General features: G+C 45.0%; 2 pseudogenes across 2 annotated transcripts in view; one reads left to right on the plus strand and one right to left on the minus strand.

The window, feature by feature from the left end:
• The first annotated feature begins 2,512 nt into the window (after positions 1-2,512).
• LOC310785022 (charged multivesicular body protein 2b pseudogene) lies at positions 2,513-3,535 on the plus strand (annotated as a pseudogene). The gene has a single exon. The product of its transcript is annotated as a charged multivesicular body protein 2b pseudogene (transcript).
• Positions 3,536-6,973: 3,438 nt separating this feature from the next.
• LOC310785023 (E3 ubiquitin-protein ligase RNF10 pseudogene) overlaps positions 6,974-25,747 on the minus strand; it is a 32,913-nt pseudogene continuing 14,139 nt past the window's right edge. The window contains exon 2 of the transcript in view: positions 6,974-9,256. The product of the transcript in view is annotated as an E3 ubiquitin-protein ligase RNF10 pseudogene (transcript). The remainder of the gene's footprint in view (positions 9,257-25,747) is intronic.

Below are 25,747 nucleotides of genomic sequence, written 5' to 3' on the forward strand. Positions count from 1 at the left end.
GGCACCTTTCTGCACAGGTCTGATCCACGTTAACTCATACTAGGAAGGCTAATAATGATAATAGGCACAAGTTAAATCATCGCCTGCAAAACAGAGTATGTGTACGCTTCACAGACACAGCAACTGGTTTCACCTCAAACACAGCAACTCTGTCACTTGCTTGCGCACTCCGCTAGCTATACGTTAGCCAATTATGCCTGCACACTGCAGCTAAAACAGACTGGTGCCTCAAATTGTCACGTCTGCTCTTCAACACAACTGCTAACAAAGCTTTGTGTGCTTCCTTAACTGGCAAGTATGTGTGTCTCCAACCGAGCTGCCCCACCATTGTGCCCCTACTGGCCGGAGTGAGGAGTCAGCATTCAGTTGTATACAGTCATTGTAATGAGAGGTCGTTGAGCATACAGGCGTAAAATTAATTTCATTACACACAAAATTCCACAACTTTTCTAAAACTTTTAAGGATTTTACCAATTCCATGATTTTTCCAGGTTTTCCATGACTGTGGGAACCCTGATGGCCCTATACACCAATATTGTACAATGATCAACATACAGACATAATACTGTATCCTGGGTTGTGTGTGTGAAAGGGGTATAAAAATATTACTATGATGATCAAACTTTCTGGTTTATTCTCATTTCAGACTTCAGAGGAATGATCCCACTACAGTACTTGTTTACTTTGCATTAGTTTCATTTTTGGGTTGAGACCTGTAAAATCATTGATTAAATTAAACAAAAATACACTGCTTGTTACTGGAAATCTGACCGGAATATTTACTACTGGGTGATAGACACACTGCCACTCAACACTGACTGATGCACGTACACAGTAACAATGTATCCATACCTAAGACATACACCCATCACTCACACTGTGATTGATAGTGTGGAGCACATCACTTGGAGAAGCAGTGTCAAAACTAGTCGCTGGGGGGGTCTGACTGGAATATGCAGGTGCGTCGGCACAAACACACAAACAAACACACACACACACACAAAGACACACACACACACACACACACGTTGACATAAACAACATGTAAAAATGACAATCACGCCATAAAAATTTGACATCAACATTAACCGCCGCGGGTAATGGTATTGCAATATCGCGGACGTTTCCCCTCACCTATATCCTATATTCCCTCCTCTCCTCTTTTGTCCTGTCAGCCGGGTCTCCAGGGGACCCTTTCGCTGACAGTCGAGAACACGAATGCCACAATGCACTAAAGTCACTCATTTCTCTTCCAAACTGTCACTTAGTACCTCCCCGAGCTCTGCCTTTGTGTCTACCTGTCGGTTCTGCTGTCTGCTTGGATGTCTGTCTCTCCGCCTCCCTGTCACAAGCTCTGTCTAAACTTTGATTTGTGCCCGCCGTCACAGCCCCCATCTCACTTTCTGTGGTGACAGGGAGCTGGTCGAGGTCGGTATCAGAGATTTTCTGTATGTCCTTACACACACAGACACACACACAGACACACACACACACACACACACACACACACACATATGTTGGCGTGCACAACCCACACATACATGCTGTTGTTGCAAGTTTTTCTCTTTTGTTAGGCCGTTTTCAAGGGCACTTCATACCTGTGCGTTTTGTGGTATTTGGCAGCTGAACAATAATCATCATCATTGTCATCATCATCATAATCATACATTTATTTATACAGCACTTTATCTAAAAACAATGTTTATAAAGTGTTTTACAGACAATAAAACCCAAAAGCAGTGATGTGAAACTACTGCTTTTGGGTTTTATTGTCTGTAAAACATGCTGTAAAAAACATTTTGTACATGGCAGGTCACCCTCACCTTGCTATTTCATCTCGCGGATATAAAACAGCGAGAAGAGATTGAGGAGGTGTGAGAGCGAACGCTATTGAACAGTATGAATCCACTAGGAGCCGAGGACATCATCACCAATGACATCACAATTGCCCAAGTGACATCATCACCGATTACATCACAATTGGGACACCACTGATGATATCATCACCGATCATTGAAATTACTGTGACATCATCAGTGATTATGACATCACTGAAGATGTCACTGATGATGTCACTCCATCTCTCCATAAGTGACATCATCAGTTGACATCGGTGCGGTACAGGGGTTAAGAAAAGAGGAGGAGAGTAAGGAGCGCGAAAAGTGGGAAAAATAAATCCACAAGGAGGCGATAATGCAACATAAACTAGGATGCCAAGTAAAACACAGAAGGGACATTGTGACATTACTGATTATGTCACTGTTGACATTGTGACATTATCAGTGACTTATGACATCACTGATGTCACAATTGGCATGACTGTCAATAGACATTCCTCAAATGGCATCCCAAATTGTTCGAGTGACATCACTGAAGACATATAACATATAATCATTGATGACATCACTCACTGATGAGATCACAATTGCTTGAGTGACATTACTGATGATGTCACCATGTCCATGACATACAGGATATGTATTTTCTCTTTCAGTTGATATGTCACAGCACCATGGCTTCACTATTCAAGAAAACCGTCGACGACATAATCAATGAACAGTCTAAGGAGTTGCGTGGCGTTCAGAAACAGATCACCAGAGACAGAGCAGTGCTGGAGAAACAAGAGAAGCAAATGGAGGCAGAGATCAAGGACATGGCTAAGAGTGGTAACCGGGTGGCCTGTAGGATCCTGGCCAAGCAACTGGTACAGCTGAGGAAGCAGAAGAACCGCATGTACGTCATCAGCTCCAAGGTCACCTCCATGACTACGCAGACCATGGTCATGAACTCCCAGATGAAGATGGCTGACGCCATGTCCGGTGCCATGTCAACCACTGCCAAGACGATGCAGGCGGTGAACAAGAACATAGACCCACAGAAGATCGTGAAGGCCATGCAGGACTTCCAGAAGGAAAACACAAAGATGTGCATGACAGAGGAGATGATCAACGACACTCTGGGTGAGATCTTCGACGAGTCTGGGGACGAGGAAGAATCTCAGGACATTGTCAAACAGGTTCTGGATGAGATCGACATTGAGATCTCAGGAAAGATGAACCATGTGAAGACCAATGGTGACGTCTCTGAAACGCTGCATTGGGATGCTGCTGCTGCTAACTGCTCGGCTGAGTCCACCGAGGAGCTCGAAGCCAGGTGGAGGGTGGTAGGTGGTCCAGGAGGCGACGCCATCGAACCGGCACCCACTGCGGACGGCGAGGCGGCCAAACCAGAAAGCGAGGACGCGGTAAAGGAGGCACCCAAGAAGAAGAAATTGTCTCTAAAGAAGTCCTTCAACTTCAAGCTGAATCTGAAGAAGAGCAAGAAGACTGAGGCTGTGAAAGAGGAGCTGGCAGCTGCTGCCTCAGAGGAGAAACCGGCCGAGAGCGGAGCCGCCGCCGTCTCAGAGGAGAAGAAACATGAGGTGAAGGAAGAGGCTGCCGTGGCTGTGGCCGAGGCCCCAAAGGGGCTGGCTGAGATGGGGCTGGCTATGAGTAAAATCCGCTCGCATCCTAGAGAAATTTTCTGCTGCTTTTGATCCAAGTGCAGTGCAAACGGCTCATGATGATGTTGATTCTCTGGTCCAGTCTTTTAATGTGCACTGCTCTTCCATTTTGGAGGAAGAGGCCCCACGTAAAACTCGACTTGTGCCCTCCATGAATTCCTCCCCCTGCATAAACTATGCTATTCGTTGTTTCAGACGCAAATGGCGGCGGGTGCAGGGAATGTGCAAATCCATCAATCTCCAAGATCATCGTATCTATTACAATTGATTTTAATTTATTTAAAAAAATATGGTTAAGGATAAGAGGGCTGTATTTTCAAATGAGGATTGCAACAACTTCCTCCGTCTTTGTGGATAAGGTTAGAGATGTTAGGGCAGGCATCATACGCTCTTCCTCTCCCCTTCCTGTCTGCCCATCCCGGCCGTCGATTTTGAACAGCTTCTCCCCCATTTCCCTGCAAGATACTGATCTGGTGGCCACCTTGAAAACTGCTTCAAGCCCCAGACAGCTTACTATTGGTCCATGCCTGGTGTCTAGTATTATTAATTGTAATCTGGTTATGTCCCATCTTAGTTTAAACATGCTGTTGTTCAGCCTCTCCTGAAAAAACTAACCTCGATCCATCCCTGCCCAAAAACTATAGGCCATATATCCAAGTTGCTCTTTATCTCTAAAATTTTAGAAAAACGTTGTTGCCAAACCGCTCACTGCTGCTCTTAATGCACAACACATTCACAATATGTTCCAGTCTGCTTTCCGTCAGAAGCGTTCTACTGAAACCACTCTTCTCAGAGTATCAAATGACATCATGATATCCTCTGATATGGGTGAATGCTTTGTCTTGGTTTACTCCCATCTTACCATACCTACATTGGCTTCCTATTAAATTTAGGACCCATTTTAAAGTGATTGTATTCACATATAGAGCCCTGCATGGTCAGGCACCTGTTTTTGGACCAGGTCTTACTACAGTAGTGTTTCGGTTACAGTCGTAAATGTTCATCACATCAACTTGACTTGGCATCATCACAGTCTCAGGGGGTAATTATCTTTTAATTCAATGCCTGCCAGCGTAAAAAACAAAGTTGCCAAGCACTGCCAGCGTCTGATCATTTCCCCTAATCCAAGCAAGTGCCTCGGTCCTGCCGAGAGGGTGTGCTTTACTGTGATTATTATTATTATTATACAATAATAAAATAAATCACACCCTCTCGTGTAATATTGCTTAAATCAACTGACAATCTGCTTGTTGGATCGCACCTTAACACTATAGTTGTTCCTCGCTCTAGGCTCAAAACAAAAGGCGATAGAGCCTTTGAATCTGTGGCACCCAAACTGTGGAATGTGCCCTTACACTGGACCTACGATCTGCTTTTACTGGCATTTTTAAAAAGCCTCTTGTGTATTTGAGTGTGTATACTGTGTGTGTGTGTGTGTAGGTGTAGGTGTAGGTGTAGGTGTGTGTGTGTGTGTATATATATATACTGTATATATACTTCCGTGCCATGGTCCCACACAAACACCGCCATTTAGTAAACGAACACAATCCATCAACTGAGCATGCAAACGCCACTGACTGATGATGTCATGCCCCACAGTCATCGAGTGATCACCCACTGATGATGTCATGCACCACAAACGTTGAGTGGGCCAGTGGTGGATGATGTCATGATTGGGTGTGTGAATGTGTGTATTGCTGCATTCAATTGGGCTCGTGTAGTTGTGTACACGATATGCTTGGCATTCAAGTGCTCACGTTGTGAACATGCGCAGTTGACTAAAAGCCAGGCTAACAATGTAGCTACCACTAGCTAGCGAGTGGCTAACTATGTTAATGCAGAGGCATAATGACCGAGGAAACAAGATGAGACTGTTGAGAATATCAACATGTTCCTCAGACATATCATAAAATGACTATGAAAAGCTCTATACAGCTAAAATGTCAATATATTACTTTATATCAACCTCCTGGCATCCGCCATTTTGTGAAAACGTCACAGACACGTCACAAGTCGTGAGCTTCGAAGCTTTCAGAAAGATTCCACATACCAAGTCGTGAACCACGTGAGGGGGCCGTTCAACTGGATTTATGTCGTATTCACGGTAAACACGAGCCCAATTAAACGCAGCATTAGTCTACACATCTTTCTCTAACATTGTGCCATGCTTTCACTCATCATGGTTTTATTATTCTCATAGGCTGGATGACAGCAAGATATTCTCTCTAACACCAGGTTCACACTATGGGCTTCTCAGAAGCAGGGCTTCATGGAAGCTTCCAGCAGAAGCCTTGCCATTCACAGCAGTAATACTCTGTTTTGTCCACGCCTCGCTCAGTCTTGCCCGGCGCTGCCCTGCCCCCCGCTCACAACTTGCATTGACTTCATGCCTGGCTGCTTGAAAAATAGACCAAAAGCTGAAACGAGCGCTGCAGCACGCGTGCAACTTGGCTTCAGCGTGGCGTGCGGCTGGTGTGATCGGTCTCGCCTGTTAACAAGGACGCGGAAATGAAACTGCCTCTGCACTCCGCTTCAGCGTAGGATTGGCGTGTGGTGTGTTCGGCCCCTTATAGGCTACACACTCGTCCACACAAAAAACTATGCACACACAATATCAACTTATCCTTCATTCTGATTGAGACAAGCTAATCCTGGCAAGATAAAATCTAGTCATTTCCTTTATTAACCAATCAAAATGACACCTGACACAAGATAGAAGCAAACCAGGCCTCATTATTTAATCAACGCCCGCCACCGCCCAAACAGAAATGCAATACTGTATGTCAACAGGGCCAACCAAATTGAATATGGCTACAGACAGCAGGAAAACAGCCACTTACTTCCATTGTTTGATTTCACTCTGTCTGTGACCGCGAGCATAAAATGCTTTTCAGCTGAGAGGGACAGTGATGATAATATTGTATAACAGAATATCCTGTTTTTACAATACTAGAAATTTCGCTCATTTCCATAGTTGAGGCTCGGGAGACGATGCACGCTTTTTTGGGGTGTGACCAAACTCATGCGCTTTGCGCGCCTGTGTTCCCTCTGAGGTCTTCCCTCCGCATTATGCGGCAGGACCAAACGGTTTACCTGGTCCAGGTCCAGTATCTTCTATCTTGTTTTTTCTTGATTGTGCATGTTTATTCATTCCAACAGGCTACTTGTGTCCACTAGCCTATACACCTGCTCCAAATTAAAGGTGAATCAAAGAACCCTCAAACAAAATAATGTCTATCTTTCCACCCCACTTTTGCTGTCTTGCAAGCATTCTTTAAATGTCAACAATTCTCTAGCTTCACACATTTGCAACCCTGAATTTAAGGGGGAAGTCATGTTCAAAATGAGTGTTGGACCACGTAATGAGCAGTTAAGTCTCTCTCGCTCTGTCTTTTTCTCTCTCATGTAACTGACCGCTTAAAAAAAGTAACCGGCACTCGTACTCTCCCAGCCTTTTAACTTCAATGTTGTCTACTTGGTGTGAACCATGGATGTGCTGAACAGAAGTTTCTGTTTTTTCTTTTTATTCTTTCCTCCTTTCTCATCTGGGACGACCACGGGTTGTGGGGAGGCAGTGGGAGCGTGGTGTAGCTGCAGAAGTGCCTGCTCGACGGCCTGGCTGAAAGAGTTCTGGAAGCTGGGCACCGGGACACGGTCCGACCCGTCGCTCTCTCCATCGCTGTCTGCGGCCGGCGGAGCCAGCAGGTTGTCTTTCTTTGGAGGGATCCTGGGCCCAAGGTCAGCTTTGGCCTTGCCATCCATGAGCATTTGTGCAAAGGACATGCAGTGAGGGTCCTCCTCCACACGACCCATAATGGGTGAATAGCTTTGCCCATTCAGACTCGGGAACATCATTCCATCAGAGGCCGGACTGCTGCTGAGGGGTGAAGGAGAGGCGAACGTAAAGTCGGGTTGGACCAGGGAACCGCCGCTGTGAGGAGAGCCGAACTCTGGGAACTGCTGGATGTTCTCCAGTCCAATATGCACCTCAGGGTATTTACCCTGCTTCTTGTTCTCCTCGATTTCAATGTGCCTCTCCCTGCGCTTCTCATCCCTCGCTTTCTTCTGCCTGAGGCACTTTCTTTTCTCCAAGTTGACTGCAAACGTGTCCAGAGTTTCTTTGGACAGGATGGGGGGCTGCAGGGCCAACTCACATATGCTGAACTCGCAGGTGAGTGGCAGATGAGCGAGATAGCGATGATGACGACGGATCTCCCCGGTGACTTTCTGTCCCTCTATCTCCACCACTGTGCCAGTGATGGAGTCTGGACTGGCCTCCAAGCTGCCGTATTCATGCAGCAAACAGCGTACATTCACAGGGTGCAGGAACAGCTGCTGGAAGTCATCAGCTTGGTAGAAATAGTAGTAAGGTCCATGCTCCGTGCTGGCTGGGGGATGAACTGGTTCTGCGTGGCAGGGAGGGAATTCTTCAGCAGACTGAGGCTCTGGGGCTGCATCCCGCATGGTCTCGGGAAGCTCCTCCAGCACACTCTCCAGGATGCCTGGAGGGAACCCTGGCTGCTCTCCAGAGGTATCCTCTGGGAACTCCGCCACCTCGTCATCAAATGCAGAGGCATACTGCAACACAGGCTTGGTGCTGCTGAAGTTGGTTACCACTTCGTCCACAGAGGCAGGTTCGTCCACAGCCAGAGATGACAGGTCAAGGCTGTCTCCAGCACTTGCCTTCTGTTGCTTCAACAGTGCTTCCTCTTGCGCCTGCAAGTGGCACAAGGCACTCTGGATGAAGCAGTCTTGGGCATCCCCATCCTGGCTGAGCTGAGCCTGCAGGATGGCCTTCTCTTCTGCCATCAGGCTCAAGACCTGTGCTGGGGAGGCCAGCAGCAGCTTGGAGTACGGGCTAAGATACATGTCTCCAAAGCGAACAGGCCCCTCCACCTTCACCCACTCAAAGCTTGGCATGGCCACTAGAGCCCCTTTCTCCCTCCGCATCAGGCGCATGGTGATGAGGTCACCAACCACATACTGCCTGGTCTCCATAGCGGCCACACTCTTCAGGTCGGCGGTGTGCACAGCCTCGTAGCAGATTGGGCACTTGGACCAGCTCTTGTCACTGAGGGACAGGTAGTGCAGCATGCATGGCCAGCAGAAGATGTGTCCACAGCGAGTGATGTGGGCTGCCACCGGAGGGTAGAGGCAGATGGGGCAAGATGGCACCTCGTGGCTGTAGAAGCGCACTTGCTGCACAGAGTCCCAGTTAACCAGAGTGTCGGGGTCAGTGAAGTGAGCCTTGTAGTCCTGGTCATCAGTCACTACAAACTGACAATTGGCCTGCAGGAAAAGCTCCTTATTGAAGGGCTTGTACTTGCCGTCCCACTTGTTGCGGCGGACCCAGCAGGAGCGGTAGCCTCCTTCTCCAATGCCACCATTGCCCCCGCGGGGTTCAAAGGTGAAGTTCAGCAGGTGGTTCAGGCTTATCTTTTTCGGTCCAGCCAATTGAGCCGGGCTAAACTCGGCCCGACGCCTCTCTGCTACCTCCTCACGTCGTCCTCCACCCGCAACACCACACTGTCTTCCTCCACCTCTCTGGGGGGATCTCTTGACAAAGTTCTTGCTTCTGTGTGAATTGGTAGGACATGAGACGCTGTCATTTTTAGTAAAGGAGGGCTCGTGTTTGTGACTGTAGCACTTAGAGCCTCCAGTATTTTTACGATTTGTTTTGTGTTTAAATTCTCCACATGGAACCTTGCTGCTGGTGTTGCTGTTGGAGTTTTTCTCCATGTTGTCTCCTGGCGCCTGTTGGAGGAGAGAGGACGAGTGCTCGATAACGTGGGGCTAAGACACCAAAAATTTTGCTTTTTTTCCTCGAGTAGGAAAACAATATGCCCCAACAATGTGTACGTTTTCCAAAAGCTGGGAAACAAAAAGGCCCGTACAGCGAGCTCACACTAATGGCAACGGTCACATTGTGATGTCAACAGCAATTTATGACAGACACTGATGATGTCACATACATTGTGACATCATCAGTGATGTCATGACTCCTTCCCTGCAGAGGCTATAAGTACGACTGGTGCAACTTGGGCAAATAGAGATCTCAATAGCATGAGTGATGTCATCAGGGATGATGTCATCAATGGTGATGTCACACACACACAGACACACACAGACACACACACACACCGCTTAAGTTGCCCGAGTGACTCTTGAATTGTGACATTATTGGCGCATAATGCTGACATCATCAGTGATGTCATGACTCCTTCCCTGCAGAGGCTATAAGTACGACTGGTGCAACTTGGGCAAATAGAGATCTCAATAGCATGAGTGATGTCATCAGGGATGATGTCATCAATGGTGATGTCACACACACACAGACACACACACACACCGCTTAAGTTGCCCGAGTGACTCTTGAATTGTGACATTATTGGCGCACAATGCTGAAAATGAGCATACTGAGTGAGCCCAAGTGATGTCATCAGTGAGTGACACAATTGCTCAAGTTCCTCGCGTTGCTGACATCACTGATGAAGTCAACTGTGCTTGCTCGGCCCGATGACACATGCACATGCACACACACACACACACACACACACACACACACACACACACACATAATGACACATACACCGCCTCAGTTTCTTGAGTGATGTCACTTGAACAAAGTTAAAATGAAGTCGCGCACAAAATAAACTAGTAGATTCAAGATTCAAGATTCAAGATTTTTATTGTCACTCCGTAGTACAAGTATCACGCGTGAAATGATTGTGCTGTAGACTCTGTTTAGATGAGACGGCGCAGAATTCCTATTTGGACTAATACAGAGATAGACTCACGGGACTCAGAATTCCATAATCCATAGACATGACAGTGACAGATTCTATGCTGTTTTACTGTGTGGTTTTCTCATGCTTTCATGCTTTGATAAGCAGCACAGTTCCTGTGGGGTCATCCCAGCCATGAATCACAGGCTAAATAAGGGTCACAGGTCAGGTAAGCCATTTTGTTTTCAGTCAAATAATAATTCCTAACCATGCCAATCGATATTGGTTCAGTAGTTGTGTTTTATGGCTGTGTATGTAACCACTGTGTCTTCATTAGCTGCACAGTGTTACAAAGATGGTTATTCATTTTGTTTCATTGGCAGAAATATAGATTTGTTTGGTTTGCAAGGCTCTCGTTAGCTCGATGGCTTTTCTGTAGTTTCCATCACTCCTGTGCACAAATAGTATTTTTAGCTGCGGCCGGCCAGCCAGCAAGTCACTCATGGTTAGTCGGTCGGTCGGTCGGTCGGTCCACAAAAAGTTCACCACGCTTTAGCGGGCACAGTTTTTGCCCTTGGAGGCTGAGATTTGGCATGTAATGCATCTCATTTCTACCGTACCTCGTTGGTTTCTCCTCGAGAGAAACCAACCTCTAAGCTCGCAGACGCAGCTTAGCTGCTGCGCAGCCTTGCCCGCAGGCCTCAACTGCTCAACTGTCCTGAGCTATTGTGCTCGCCACATGATTTCCTCTCCAATTATATTGTGTGGTGAGTTAACGTTAATGTTTGGCCACGGTTTTGCTAATACTTGGAATTTGGAAGGTTTCTGATGTCCCTATATCACCAATTGACTTGTGCCTTATGAAGCCACCTGTAAAGAGCAGCCTCTCTGCAGTGACTAGCCATTATCGTCTTTAGGCATCTCGGTATGTGAAGCTGTTATTTTCCAAGCTGAAAGACTGCCACTGACAAATGTGTTTTCTTGTCTCGATCCTCCTCTTCATACTGTAAATGAATTCTGATGTCTCCTTAAGATAACAGAGGCAGTCTGTTCTTCTTGGTGAGGCGATGATATTAACTGAGCAAGAGAAACATGCATTCTCCAGCTACTTGTTTTGCAACTAAAATAAACCATATATCCACAAGGTTAATAGCAGAAAGAAACCTGCGATTCATGACAGAAAATGGAGGTTGCACTGATCATTATAAGGTTTTAAATCATGCTGTCACTCGTTTACAAAATGATAGCTTTTGGTAAATTCATCGTTATTATCAAACATAGCAGAAAAATGGCCAGATAGAAATCTGAATTCACACTCCTGAGCCTAAAGTGAGCTGCAACACTTACCAAAAAAAAAGAGAGAGAGAAAGACAAGAAAAAGTAGGAAAAAAGAAATACCCCAGACATTCGCATATGTGGGCAGCTAATTACATAGCACCTCAGCTACAGTATTTCCCCTCGTAACCATGTCTCGGTTTTCCTCCTGAAGGTTTCTCGGGCATAAACGCATTAATATCATCTCTCTGTGCGCTCTTGGCTTAAGTGCTACCTTTTCCGCCACTTTAGTCATGATGATTAGAAGCGGGAGTGAGCGAAACCTCCCTGCTCTCCTCACCCCCAACGCTGCGTCTCCATTTGTGCCCATTTGCCCTTTAACTCTCACACCTAGGGGACGAAGTGTCCCCATTTAATGTCCATCACTCTGTAATGACTGTCCTCAGCCAGAGGCGTGAGTAGATCGCCGGGTATGTGTTTGCGTGTCAGTTGAGTGTGTGTGTTTGCGCTGGCATGCTTATTCAAGCATGCCAGCCCATACTTACTTTCTGAGTGTGCCGACTCCACAGAGAGTAAGAAGAACCTATTTGAGAGTAATGTCACATATGCCCCACACCCCACCCCCACGTCTGCGAACAACAAATCACCTTCTCCCCATCTATAATACATATCCCCATCTGCCCCTGGGGGCTTTATCAGCTAAATACCCTTCAGTTGGAGATCCCAGGCATAGGCCTGTGTGTAAATGTGCTGTGCAGCTTGGAGGAAACGCTGCGCTAGGAGACAGCCGATAAACGCTACCGTTAAAACAGCGTTTTCTACGTAATGAAGACGGAGGAACTGCACTCCTGACAGAGTAGGCAGATAAACCTGTGCTCTGTTTGAGCTTGGAGCGGGTGTGCGTCATTCAGTAGGAAGATGCAAGCACTTGAGGGAGACAGTGTGCTGGAAAAAGTTTCTCTGTGTGTGTGTGTGTGTGCGCACGAGCGTGCGTACGTGTACCAGCATAGGCCTAATGCACGCATGTCTTTCTTATTGTGCACGTTCTAGCCGTCCAGCGTGTGTGTATCATGTGTGTATATTCACGTGCGAGCCTTCAGAAATCTAATCTTGTCGCCACAGTTTGAGGTGGAAGCCGCCTTGCAGAGGAGAGGGGATGTATATTTCATTAAGTCACAGTAGTGACCTCCTGGCCCTCCTCACTGCTGTTCATCAGACCTGCTGCTGAATCCTAATATCACTCTCCACAGCTACATCTCCACCACCAAGGTGACTAGTGGGAGAGAGAGAGACTGTATGGGGATATAAGGGGGATAGGGGGGCGGGGCACTGGGGGGGTCATTTACAGAGTGCATCCGCGTGTGTGTGTATCTGTGAGTGCACACACACTTTGCACCGTGCTCACAGTCGTCATCATTTCGTCTCCTCCTCAGCCGCAGATCATGCCAGTGAGGGGAGCTCTCACTCTGAAGAACATTGTGTGTGTCGTGTGTGTGTGTGTGTGTGTGTGTGTGTGTGTGTGTGTGTGTGTGTGTGTGTGTGTGCGCGCATAGGTTTCTTCACTTTGTGCATTGAGAGACTGAGCTCGAGCTAAGTGGCTCCAGTAGGCTACCTGTGACTTCCCTGAAGGGCAGGGAGACGGGAGGTTATTGAGAAATCATGGTGAGAAGGTGAGGCCAGGATCAGGACACCGAGGAACCGAGCGAGGGGTGAACTGTGGATTGCATTAGGCTGCCTGGAAGATTGCTTTTGGAAGTATTTTTAAAGCAATTCTTGAGGTAATGGCACAATTGTATTTGGGGGCATTCAGAGTACAGGATGAAGAGTGATAGAAGTCCAACTTTTTAAAAAGAGATATTGGAATAGGCCTATAGACCTTTATTCTAATGTATGCCTGCATTTGCCGTGTAGTATTGAAAAGGCTCTAGGTTTGAATCCTGCCCAGAACCTTTGTCACATGTCGTTTCTTTCTCTCCTTCAATCTTTAATCCTAATCTTCCCTGTCTGTCTCCACTTATAATTGTCAAATAAAGTAAAATAAGATACAATTGTAACACCCACCTCGATATTAACTATAGTCGCCGCTATTTTACTTACTTCTAAATGTGGGCTCCTGGGTTACCAACATGAATTGTCTCTCGACAGAATTTACAAATGTCTATTTTTATAACTGTATTTTATTATTTGGCGGTGCCTCCACTTAGCAACTTTTAATGAGCTGAACTAAAGTCTGCTAAGAATTAGGGATGCACCGATTGCCATTTTCTTGGCCGATTCCGATTTCCGTTTTTTGAATAGTCTGACTTGCCGATACCGATTCTTGCCGATTCCGATTTTTTTTTCTAAAAACAACAATTGACAGCTTACACAAACGTTTTTGTAACTTTGTTTGAAAATTAAGATTCATAGAACAATTCTTACATCTAATGGGGATCCAAATAAACAAATAAACAATTCTTATCATTTGCATGAAGTAGGACCATCTCACTCAAACACATCTCAAAATAAAAGTGTTCCAGGTTAGGCTACTGGAGAGCTTTTTTGTGCAAATACAATGAATACAAAAATTTAATTAAATCCAATAGCCTATATCCCATAGCTATCATGCATTTACTTTTCCAAAAGAAAACAGGTGCAACAGAACATCAAAATGATCCATGGACAAGGCGTTTATAGACTGGCTCCAGACCAGTCCTCTTGAGTAGAGGGGAAATGAGTTTATGAGTTACAGTAACGATCTTCAGTCTGAATATCAGGCGGAGTTTACACACAGTCCGAAGTTTGGTATGCGTATTTTTATCTGCCATCCGAAAAAATATCGTCACGCACAGAAATCCTTGCACACTTGTGAGTCCGATGCATTTTTATTATTATGTCCGTCATTCTCATGTCATTCTATTTGCAATACGAAACAAATAGTCTCTCCTGTATCAACGTTACAACATGACTTGACAGGCTGAGGCAGCAGCGCTGATGTGGAATGGAAAAGGCAGGTCGGGGAATGGTTATACTGAACACAATGCTCGCGTTCACCTCGCCAAGCCGGCTGTGCGCTGTGGCCGGGTGCAGCAGCACTGCTTCCCGGGGAGAGAGAGCAGAGAGAGGGGGGCCAGTGAGGTGAAGCGAGCCGCTCAGACTGGACTCCAGCCGAGCGGGACTCGGCCGCATCTCTGTCTCCACGGCTTATTTTCGACTTGCATGTGTGACAAACTGCGAGATTTGTCTACTTCACTGATGGTGAAAAAAATCCACAACGAGGAAGGTATGCTGGCGTGTGTGGTGTGGTGGCTGGGTGCCTGTCTCGGTGCTTTGGGGTGCGCGCACGTCATGTGAAAATCGGCTCACAGAATCGGCTATTTAGAGTGACCGGCGCAGATCACCGATCGAGGACGTTCACGTGAAAATCGGCCATTTCCGGTCACGTGCCGATCGATCGGTGCATCCCTACTAAGAATTACATGTAATAAATCTTTACCACTAATTTATGCTCCAACTTATTTATGACCTTATCTAATAGTAAACACAATACTCAATTACCCAATCAATTACTTTAAATGCAAAAAATAAATGAAATAAATGAAAATAAAAAACATCAATTTAGTATGTCAGTACCTTTTCAATTATTATCAGGATTCAGGAATAACTCTTATATACTGACAAAATGACAAAATGTGGGCCCACACACTCTCACACCTGTCATTCAGTACCCTCTGTGTATCAAATGAGAACAGGAAGAAATAAAATAAAAGTCCCAAATAAATTTTGCAGGCCTGGTTCTTTGCTAGAGAGCGTTGGGGCTTAAAGCTGGGAATATGCTTGACATTTGGCCCGGCCACACGGAAATGAGAGACACGGAATCCTGACGAGAAAACGTGTGGAGCTTTTATACTCGGAAGTGAGCGGGAGCCTTGCGTGTCTGCTGATTTGAAGTCTCTTTTCCGCACGGACACTTGCGCTCCTCGCCGGTGCGGGAAGCATAATTCCAGTTTAAAACGGGAATGGCCGCTTCACTTGCATTTGTCACAGTCCAAAGCAAGCATGACATAAAAGGTTGTGCACGTGCAATACAGTTACTCACGACCGGGTGGCAATGCAGAGTTGATGGCAAACCAGACGAGGTAGATGGATTCAGCAGGTGGGTACAAACAGCTCAACAGCACACAGCAGCAGCGCAGGTCGCACAGCCGAAGTCTCCACCTGTGAAGCATGAAACTGGTCTAGTCTCATCAGTAGTCCCAGGATATTCTCCTAGTCCTCAAATTAAGGTGACCAGACGTCCCCGATTTTCGGGGACAGTCCCCGTTTATGGTGACCTGTCCCCGGCTGGAGCTGTCCCTGAAAATGTCCCCGATTTTCTACTGGCGTCTGCGGCCAATATGACTCTAGCTCTAGCAGGCTCATTCTTAAATCTAGAGTGAAGATACTTATAGAGTATGTGTAAGACCTACAGCATCCATTGGGACCAACAATACCATGCTACCTTGTCGGGAAGGGGGCTAAATAATACATTTTGAAAAACCGGCATATATGGTCAATTTCAAAGGGGACCCTTGACCGCTCTCACCTCAATATATCTGAATGAGAATGGATTCTATGAGTACCTACGAGTCTCCCCTTTACAGATGTGCCCACTGGCCAACCATTCAAGCAGAAAGGTTGCGGGAGGCTTACGTTTTGCTGCTTCCTGCTCTTCCAGGAAAACATTGAAAAAGCAATTAGGACTCCACTGAAAATACTTTTTGTTTTTGAGATCTGAGGCTTTTCATAAAACATGTGGCGCTGTAGGTTTGGACGGTCATGGCCAGGCCAAATGCTGCTGGGGAACACATTGATATTTTGTAAAGGGGCACAGTGAATGACGTGTGTGTGTGTGTGTGTGTGGGGGGGGGGGAATTGGGGGGACAATGGACAAAATAAATGAAATCGGAATCATCCCCCTTTATTATTTCATAGGTAATAAAACATTGGATATTTTTATGATATAATGATTGCCGGACTGGAAATGTCCCCGATTTTCATTTGAGAAATCTGGTCACCTTACCTCAAATTCAATCTGTACGAAAAACTGTCCCCTGTGTACACACAATCAGCTTACTATCATGCCTAATGGTAACACACGGCATCCCAGTGTTAGCTTAGCAGGCTACCGAATTACACAGGTGGTGCACCCGTTCTACTAGTAGATCGGGTGGGTAAACACAGAGAATGGCTATGCTAATAGCGATTAGCCTATCATTAGCTTTGCCATCTTGTAAACTTCAGTTACAGATTTGAAACAACAAACACACCAGTTACCTTCACAAACTTCATATAGGTCCCCACAGTTTGGCGTAACAGTCCGTCGTCACCTCCAGTAAAGACGTACTTTGAAGCTGCGTCGGCAGACAGTTTTCCTCTCACCACTGTCTGTCAAAATTGGCTGCACTCAACCATACCGTGAGTCTCGTCTTTCTATGTCCCGCCCATGTCACATTCTGATTGGGTGGTCACCGGTAATGAGCCAATACGCATCTACGCATGTTACTATATCAAGTTACTGTGAGTTAGACTATATTCAACACAGGCAAAAAATAATAAAATACATTCACAATGTAACGGCCACAACATGTTTAGCCAGTTTATTTGTCCTTTTTCCCTTTCTTAAAGGAGCAGAACATTTTCAAAACACATTTACATGTAGCCTACTGAATTCAGTCAGGGCTACACAATTTAGGCACTCAACGGGGTTGCTACCATTAATATTCTGTCATTGGCTATGTTTACATGAACACAGTATTCCTGGTTAAGATTTAATTCAGGATAGGTAGGAACCTTTTTTATACTATTATGCTTATATGTTAGCTAGCCTACTCTTTCAAATATCCATGTAGGCCTCGAAGCCTACATAAAAACACAACATTTTTGCCTATTCTCTCTACTAATTTAGTTATGGAAGTAAGCTAGTTACACTGAGCTTGCCCAGACTGCAAGAACCAATGGTATATACGTGGTATATGGTATATAGCCACAGGCTAGTGAGCTAGCTTACTGCTAGCAATGCCCATTATTGTTAGAAATGCTAACAATGCTAGCAAGTAGTTGAGTTTTCGGCGCTACGTCTATGTGCCGACAGCCCGCAGTGCCGACAGCACGTAATGGCGAAGCCCACAAGCAGAACCAGCTGAGCGAGGCGGCGTGCAGCGTGTGGGTGGACCGGCTGGAGCTCCTGCACGGCTCCAGCGCAGTGGGCTTCAGCCCTAACCCCTAACCCCTAACCCTAACTCCTAATCCTACCGGGCTGTCGGCACTGCGGGTGGTCGGCATATGAGTGGACCCTGTGTTTTCAGGGACACCTGAAGGACAGATGACATTCTCTCCAACAGTCAACAGTAAGACAAATGCTTAGCAAAGGCAAAACATGCCAACAAAGGCAAACAACGTATTCAAAATATCAAAGTCCTTTTCAGAAATACAGTTCTTTGATAAGAAACAATAAGGGAGCTAGCTACCCTGCTGTTTTTGTGTACTGGGGCGAAACCATCTGTGTTTTGTTGCTGCATGGTTTTCGATTCACATTTTCTCCTCCTCACTCTTGTCTGCTCTACTCTATCTTCGTCTTCTTGACAGAAAAAACAATGTTTAAAAAATGGGGGTTGGCTGACCATCTCCCTAAAATATAGATCATGTTACAGTTATAGTGGTCAGGAAGCGGAGGCCAGCATAACCTTGAATCTTTCCACAGACGCTGCCTTATTTCAGCTTAGGAAATGGCTTGGGGAGGCCTTTTATCACCAGTGGGCAAGTGTTATCATTGGGATGGATGGGCTAAAGGAGAGATGGCGCGATACAGAGAGATAGAAGAACAACTGTGAACTGGTCTCAGCTATATAGGGGGGAGATGAGATCAGCATGGAGCTTGACGGGGGTGGGATGGGATGTTAAGTGGGAGTGGAGGAGGTCAGGGGGTTGAGGAGAACGGCCAAGGCAGGGGGTCGAACGAGCCGACTGCCCTGCTGACGACTGATAAGGAAGGATGGGTACCTGGGTGGTGCCAGAGCTGTGTATATAGAAGAGTTGCGACATATCCATTCGCTCTAATGGACCAGTTTTTTTTACTCTCAAGAGTTCCCGGAAGTAAGGTTCTGGATTAAGCAATGCTGTCGAGTTGCAGCAAAATGTTGCAGTTTGTGATGTACTTTGAAAGGGTCAGACGTTTTATAGAATCAAATTGTATATTATCAGCTTTATTTTAGCATTCCAACGTAGTGCGAGCCTCCTTCCTGGCTATTCATTGGCTACTGAGTCACGCATTTTGGACCTCCGCTGGCGCCACTCTCTTACTAGATTGCTCTGGGTGGGTGGTGCCACAGAATGCTTGTTTCCCTCAAGCAAAACGTTCTGCCACGGACAAAATAGAACATATTCCTAAAAGGGTAGGCAATGACGGGACTTTGGAAAAGAGAACTGCACTTCATCTTGCCAAATAATGTCTCATTCAATTTCACTGGCTGCATGATAGCATTTGGACTGCAATGGGATCGATGTTCTCTCATCTTCTTCAATTACACTGAAGTTCAGAGGTAAGAAAATGAGATACTGTACTCAAGACTTCGACTCATCGACTCAATCTTGAGTCAAAGTTTCATCCTTAAGTAGCTCAATACTTATGAATATGGGAGGGTAGATTGCGGGGTCAATTCAATTAGATTCAGTCAGGCATACATATCAGATATTGGGGGCAACGGGCTAATGATGTCAAAACGTCCACCTACTGGATCAGACGGACACTATTCCACTTTCAAAATGCCAGATAACCTCTTGCCTTATGGGACTTGAAGTGTCCGGGGGATGGTTTAGTGGAGCTGCTGTCAAGGTTATGGTGATTGATAATTGATTGATAATGAACGGCTATGATCGGATTAGCTCCTGCCTCCTGCCATGCTTGACAGCTAGCGCATGGGTGAAAATGATGACCAGTGTGTCTGTATGCAGATTCCTTGACCTTAGCTCAGCTCAGCGTCCCTCTCCCTGTCTGGGTTTTGGGTGGGAGAGATCCAGTGATTATATACATTAGTGATTAGTGTGTGTAGGGAAGGAAGAACCCAGGGAGAGAGAGAATATAGTCGGTTTCACTGGAATTCTGTTGCCAGGGAACAGTTTGAAACCTAGGTTATTTCCTGCCAGCTATTGTATTAGCAAACACTACAACAGGAAATAAGCGAGGGTACATAGAATATTTATGTCATCAAGTTGAAACTGTCTATAAGCCGAGAGAGAGATTCAAAATAAGACCGAGAGGTGTGATGGGGGTCAGAGGTGGGCAGATAGAGAGAGACACTTTAACTGTCTGGGACCAGGAATAAAATATATTACCCTAAAAAAAAAGAAAAAAAGAAGCACCTTATTGAATGAGCTCATGCATTCACAGATGAGAAATCCACAAGCACACACTCACAGCATGAAATATGTATCAGCCTGTAATACAGTTTTCCCTCCGAATAATAATCAGGACCATGGACAGCGCAGAGCAGTAAAAGACCAAATCAAATTCTCGAGTCAGCCGCAGACACATAGCAAGTCTGGTAGCATCGCAGCCCCTAGCAGCACGCTCTCAGGGGGGAATCTAAAGTATGTTTCAGGGGCACTAAGTTCACGCTGGCTAGACAAAGTTGTCTTTGTAACACCAACTGTGCCGCCGAGTTTCCAGCGGCTTCATCCTAGTTTTTTAGCTGTCAGACGATCTGCATTTCTGCATACAGAGCACCGCGGCAAACGTTTTGGGGGGAGGATTTCCTGGAAAAATGTCAAACAACGTCGCACAATGAATTTTACATGCTGCTGTGTTTGTCAATGTGCGTGCGTTTACCTGGCTTGTAAATATTGCCACCTTGTGATAGAGTACTTACTGTAATATGCTTGCCATTTGCATGTATGCCTGGAAATATTATAGCAGCATTTTGCTCATCTCCATTCGTGATCACATCAGGATCCCATTGTTTTGAACCTCCGTATCCCAGTGGTGATAAACAACTTTGTCATTCCAAAGCCATAATCTATAAGCAATGTCAGTTTATCAATGTCGCCGTTCGACATGTAAATAACTTCCCTGTTCTTTTCAGGCAATAACTGTGAGAACTGACAGCAAATGGATGGATAAATAATGTTTGAGTCAATACATTCAGCTGGAACAGCGCAGTTTACTACTGAGCAGTATACTGTTGAAATTTGGAACACTGCCAAACTTTGCTCCATGCTGTTTTGTAGTTTATAATCAATTATGTCATCATCACCGTAAGTATCATCATTCAGTTAAAGGGACAACTACAAAGCCATGCGATGGGACATGGATTGTGGGTAATGTAAAGGAGAAGTATGAAGAAATGAAATACCTAACAAGAAAAAAAAGGGGCGGGGAATTCCCATTAAGAGACTTTTGAAGAGAGCAGGACAGATAAGAGTGGAGATGCACAGAACAGTTCTCCAGTGGAACCTACTTAGTGAGGACTCATAAAAGTTGTGGTTTATAAGAGGATGGAGGACAGTATGGCATCAACGGCCGACAGTGAAATGTTCAAAGTTCATGTTGAAGGACAGTAGTGTGTGTGTGTGTGTGTGTGTGTGTGTGTGTTTGTGTGTGTGTGTGTGTGTGTGTGTGTGTGTGTGTGTGTGTGTGTGTGTGTGTGTGTGTGTGTGTGTGTGTGTGTGTGTGTGTGTGTGTGTGTGTGTGTGTGTGTGTGTGTGTGTGTGTGTGTGTGTGTGTGTGTGTGTGTGTAGGGGGGGTGGGGGGGTGGTGAAACAATCCTCATCCCTTTGAATTATATTGTGCTCCTGGCATTCCAGTAAAGCCGGTACCCCTGAACTCGGGAGTTCACTCGAATGATGATGTCATTCTGCTCAAGGTGGAGACAATTGGACGAGCCCCAATCATGGGAGACACACACACACAAACACACTATCTCTCTCTCCTTCTCTCTCTCTCTCAAATAGCTACACACACACACATGCCTTGCGTCAAAGGGTTAATAGTATTCCAGTAACTTCAGTACTCAGTATAAGGGTTAAGCACATTGGGGAAAAGGAATAGGCTATATAGTGTCTTCTTTATATCTTGATATTAGAGAATCAATGTTGCAGTATGCACGTACTGTACCAATCTAAAAAAGGGAGTTAATTACGTCTGTAGTTATCTGCAGGTCTGTCTTGGCATTTCAGTTCTCAGAAGACAGACATCTCTCTCAGTGCCGTGACTTCAGGCATCTTCATATATAATTGATGTTTATGTCTTTGATAATAATCTTCTTGGTATTTACTGACACACCGAATGGTTTATGCTGCGTGTTCAGTGTCACTTCTGGTTGGTAACCTTCAAAAGACAGGCATGCTTGCTTGCCATGTCTGACAGTGGTATTGACACCGTGCGATCTCTAATTCAATTTGACAGAGACACCTTTTTGATCTTTTAATTCTGTGCTCTTATCATGTTCACTGTCAAATAACACTGCAGCTGTACGGTTAACGGACTGAAAGCGCTTGGGGGACATTTGTGACACTCCCCAGAGGAAGGGAGCACATGTAGGCCAATTGTAATTCCCAGAAAATGAGAAAATAGTTTCTTTTTTGAAAAAATGTCTTACACACATACACAAGTTTACGTTTTGAACTATCCATTCCACATAAAATGTAGCCGTTTTTGGAATCAGTAAATAAGTGTATCTTGTTAAATAAAAGTCCTTGTTGTCCAGTCCCCCCTTACCTGGCTGCCTAGGTGTGAAAAGCTTCTCCAATTTTGAGGGCCGTTATCTCTGAATGTGGCTTTTGGGAGTGTGAACATTCAAATAAGCATATCTCCTTCATTGCACAATGGGTGACACATCATTTGAAAGTTTACAATCTGAACTTTCATAATCTGTAAAAAACTGAAAAATGACGATGAAGAAAAAGACTACTGAAATGACACAGTCCCTCATGTCTGTTATAGCACAGGATTTGATATATTAGTCATTTTTCTTTATATATAGACCATATAAAATATATGGATTTAGCTAGTGTGATGTCACACATTGCTTTTTGGAATCCCGTCTTGAAGCCTTGAGGTTAGCATTTTCCCTGTCGCTAATTTGACCGTGGCCTGCTATTGGTCCACGAGCGGTGAGCAGCGCGATCACTGGACAGACAGGCAACCTGTCAATCACGCCCCCAAAACATAGTCATTTTTATCATCTATTTTACTCTAAATGGAACCATAATTTACAAAATGAACATTATACTGTATTGAAGAAGACTTGAAACTGGCGACCATAAACTCATTAGAATAATGAGTTCAAGTGAGATGTAATCAGACTTATTTTTGCAGTCAGTGGAGTCGCCCCCTGTAGGCCATTTGAAAGAATGCATGTTTAAGTTACTTCCACTTTGGCTACGAGGTAGCGCCTTGTTTTTAGTATGTGATCAACATGGTAGAACTTCTAGTGTACAAACCAGGACCAACACCAGGATTTAATTTTGTTTTCAGGTTCTTCTTGGTATCCCTATGACAGTTTTGCCATAATTGACTTCAGTCTTCAGAGACGATTTTGCTGAGGTTTCAACAGAGAAACATTTCTCCAGTTTGATCTCCAAAACCTCCCGTGAGCCAAAAGGATATATCAAAGCTACAGTTTGTTGACAACTTACAACACTGAGCAGTTCTTACAGTGGTAGCAATCTTCTGTTGGAGCTCCCAGACGAAGGCCTTTCGGCTGCCAGTTGGCTGGCATGCAGTACCAAAGAGCTCAACTGTGTTACACCATAAGAGACATTGCTTTAGAGAAACGAATGCTATCTATACTGTTTATTAAGAAGTTGAATTGGTTTAAGTTATGTTAAGTTTAAGTATTTAGTTCGTTTTCTGTTGTGTTCAATCTGCCAATGATCTTGGCTGGCAGCCGTATGGCCCAGACGCCAATTGAATATTGCTACATCTGTATGATAAATTGTATGATAAATATGTAGAGTGTGTTATTTTTCACTAAAACGTAGTGGAAAATGTTAAAACACATCTTTTAATTTGAGCTCAGCAGAAATTCTGCCAGACCTACAGTATCTCATATTATTATTATCTACCTGTTCACTGGTCGTAGCACAACAGACTTCTGAAAGAGGTTATGGGGGTTCATCTACGCAATCATTCTCTTATCAACGAGTCTCTAATCACTGGCATTCTGCCACTTTCTCAAACAGGCACTTCTTCAGCCTAAAAACCCTTATCTGGATCCATATCACTTAGCAATTACAGGCCTACTTCAAAACATCCTTTCATATCTCAAGTTATTTATACAACTGATTGATTCCTACCTGAGCTACAAAAATGACCTGTTGACATTGATTTTCTTCCACCAGCCAAGGTGGCTGGGATTGTAAATTCTACCATCCACTCATATATATTTTACCGGCTACGATTTGTGTGTAAATAACCTTTTGTGCAACGTTTATTGCTTTGGAAAAAAGTATCAACTAAATATTTATTTAGCTATGGTTTGTTATTCTCTCTCCCTCACAAATCCCCCCCCCCCCCCCCCCACACACACACACACTTCAAATGCACAAAACAAAATACAGACATCCAAACAGTGGTGTACTGTTAGATCCATTCTTTCACGATTTAACATAGAACTTTAACAAACTCAGAACTGTAACAATGCTGATGGCACTGCCTGACGCCCGATGGCTGCAGTAATGCAGGGCTGTAAGACACCTGCCAACATAACCATCGAACAGCCAGTTTGGTCGAGACTCGAGATGAAGGAGGAAACGTAGCTAACCGGCCACCAGTCACTGCACACATTGACGGGCATTTGGCCGGGGGCTGGTGCTAATTTCCAAACCTGATCCTGAACAAAGGCTGGCTTTCTCTGCAGGTCTCAGTACAGAGAAAAGTCTCCTCCATGCCACTGCCACAGATAACCTTATAACAGCGGAAAATGACCTGTGTTCCATCTGGTTCTGCTTGACCTCAACGCCGCCTTTCAGAACTGGCCGTGCCATTCTTTTGGACTCCTCCTGCACGTGTTGAAAATACAGGTAGCACCTTAACTCATGGGCGTCTGAAGCATCGGACATGTGGGTGGGACAATGGGGGGTCTGGGGGTTCATCCCCAGAACATTTTTACATTTTTCCTGTATGCTGCTGCCTCTTAACAGGTGGTTTGATATCTCTATCTGGCTAATACTAGCATGAGAAAAATTATGGGTATACATTTCGTAATTTCATCCAGAGGAAGTGGCTCTGCCCCAGATCACATATTTGAAGATATTAAAAAGCTATTAAGATAGAAGAAGATATTAAAAAGCTGAGAGTGCCGCTATGCTATGACATTCATCTTCCCATCATTTCTATAACACTATGGAAAATCACCAGGAGTCTCATTTATAACCGTTGCGTACGCACAAAACTTCCCACGCAAAAGTTGTGATCTATAAATTAAAAGAATAAATGACGGGAGAATGTGCGCACCCGTATGTAAACTCTGACCCATGCACGAACATTTTGTAGACAGTGGGAAACAGTGGCTGACATGGCAAAGTAGTCAAATAAAGCAAAATATGGCTTTGAAAATCAGTTAATCAACCCCTCTAATAATAATATTCTTTGTTGGTAGAACGCCTAGGCTATAAATAAAAATCTTTGTTGCTTTAGTTGCTAAGCTGATCATTAATTTGTCCAAAAAGTGTGAAAGAGTCTCACGTGCGTACATTACAGACTTTTAGGAGAGACCCAATTTGTCACAATTAAATCTGACAAATTCAAGGCGTTAGGCAATTGGACTGGATGTCTCAAGGATGTCTCAAGTAATAACAATTTCCCAGTGATGCATGGCCGGGGGACATTGGAGACACTGGTGCTGTCCTTGTTCGGTAGCACAGTGTCTGTCCGACCCCCGAGTCAGAAATGCAGAATAGACAATCAGGAGTGCCGCCGCTGTCTGTGCGTCAGAATACGCCTTCGATGGGTACGTTGTGTTTCGTCAGAGCGATGCCAAGGGATTTGACAAATGGTCAACATAGGATGAGATTGGATTGATAACGGGCTGGTAATTTACAGTCGCTTCTCTGCACTGACTGCCACTATATTTCAGGAGCCGTTTAATTGAATTTCAAGCAAAACGTGGTCTAGAGTCAAACTATTCCATTCCTCACCCCAGGTTAAAGGGGACCTACTGTATGCCTTCTCTGTCAGGACCCCAACACTTTGGAATAGCGTCCCATATAAGCAGTAATACAGATGTTT

This window comes from Poromitra crassiceps, assembly GCF_964638095.1.
Source record: "Poromitra crassiceps genome assembly, chromosome: 11".
NCBI lineage: Eukaryota > Metazoa > Chordata > Actinopteri > Beryciformes > Melamphaidae > Poromitra > Poromitra crassiceps.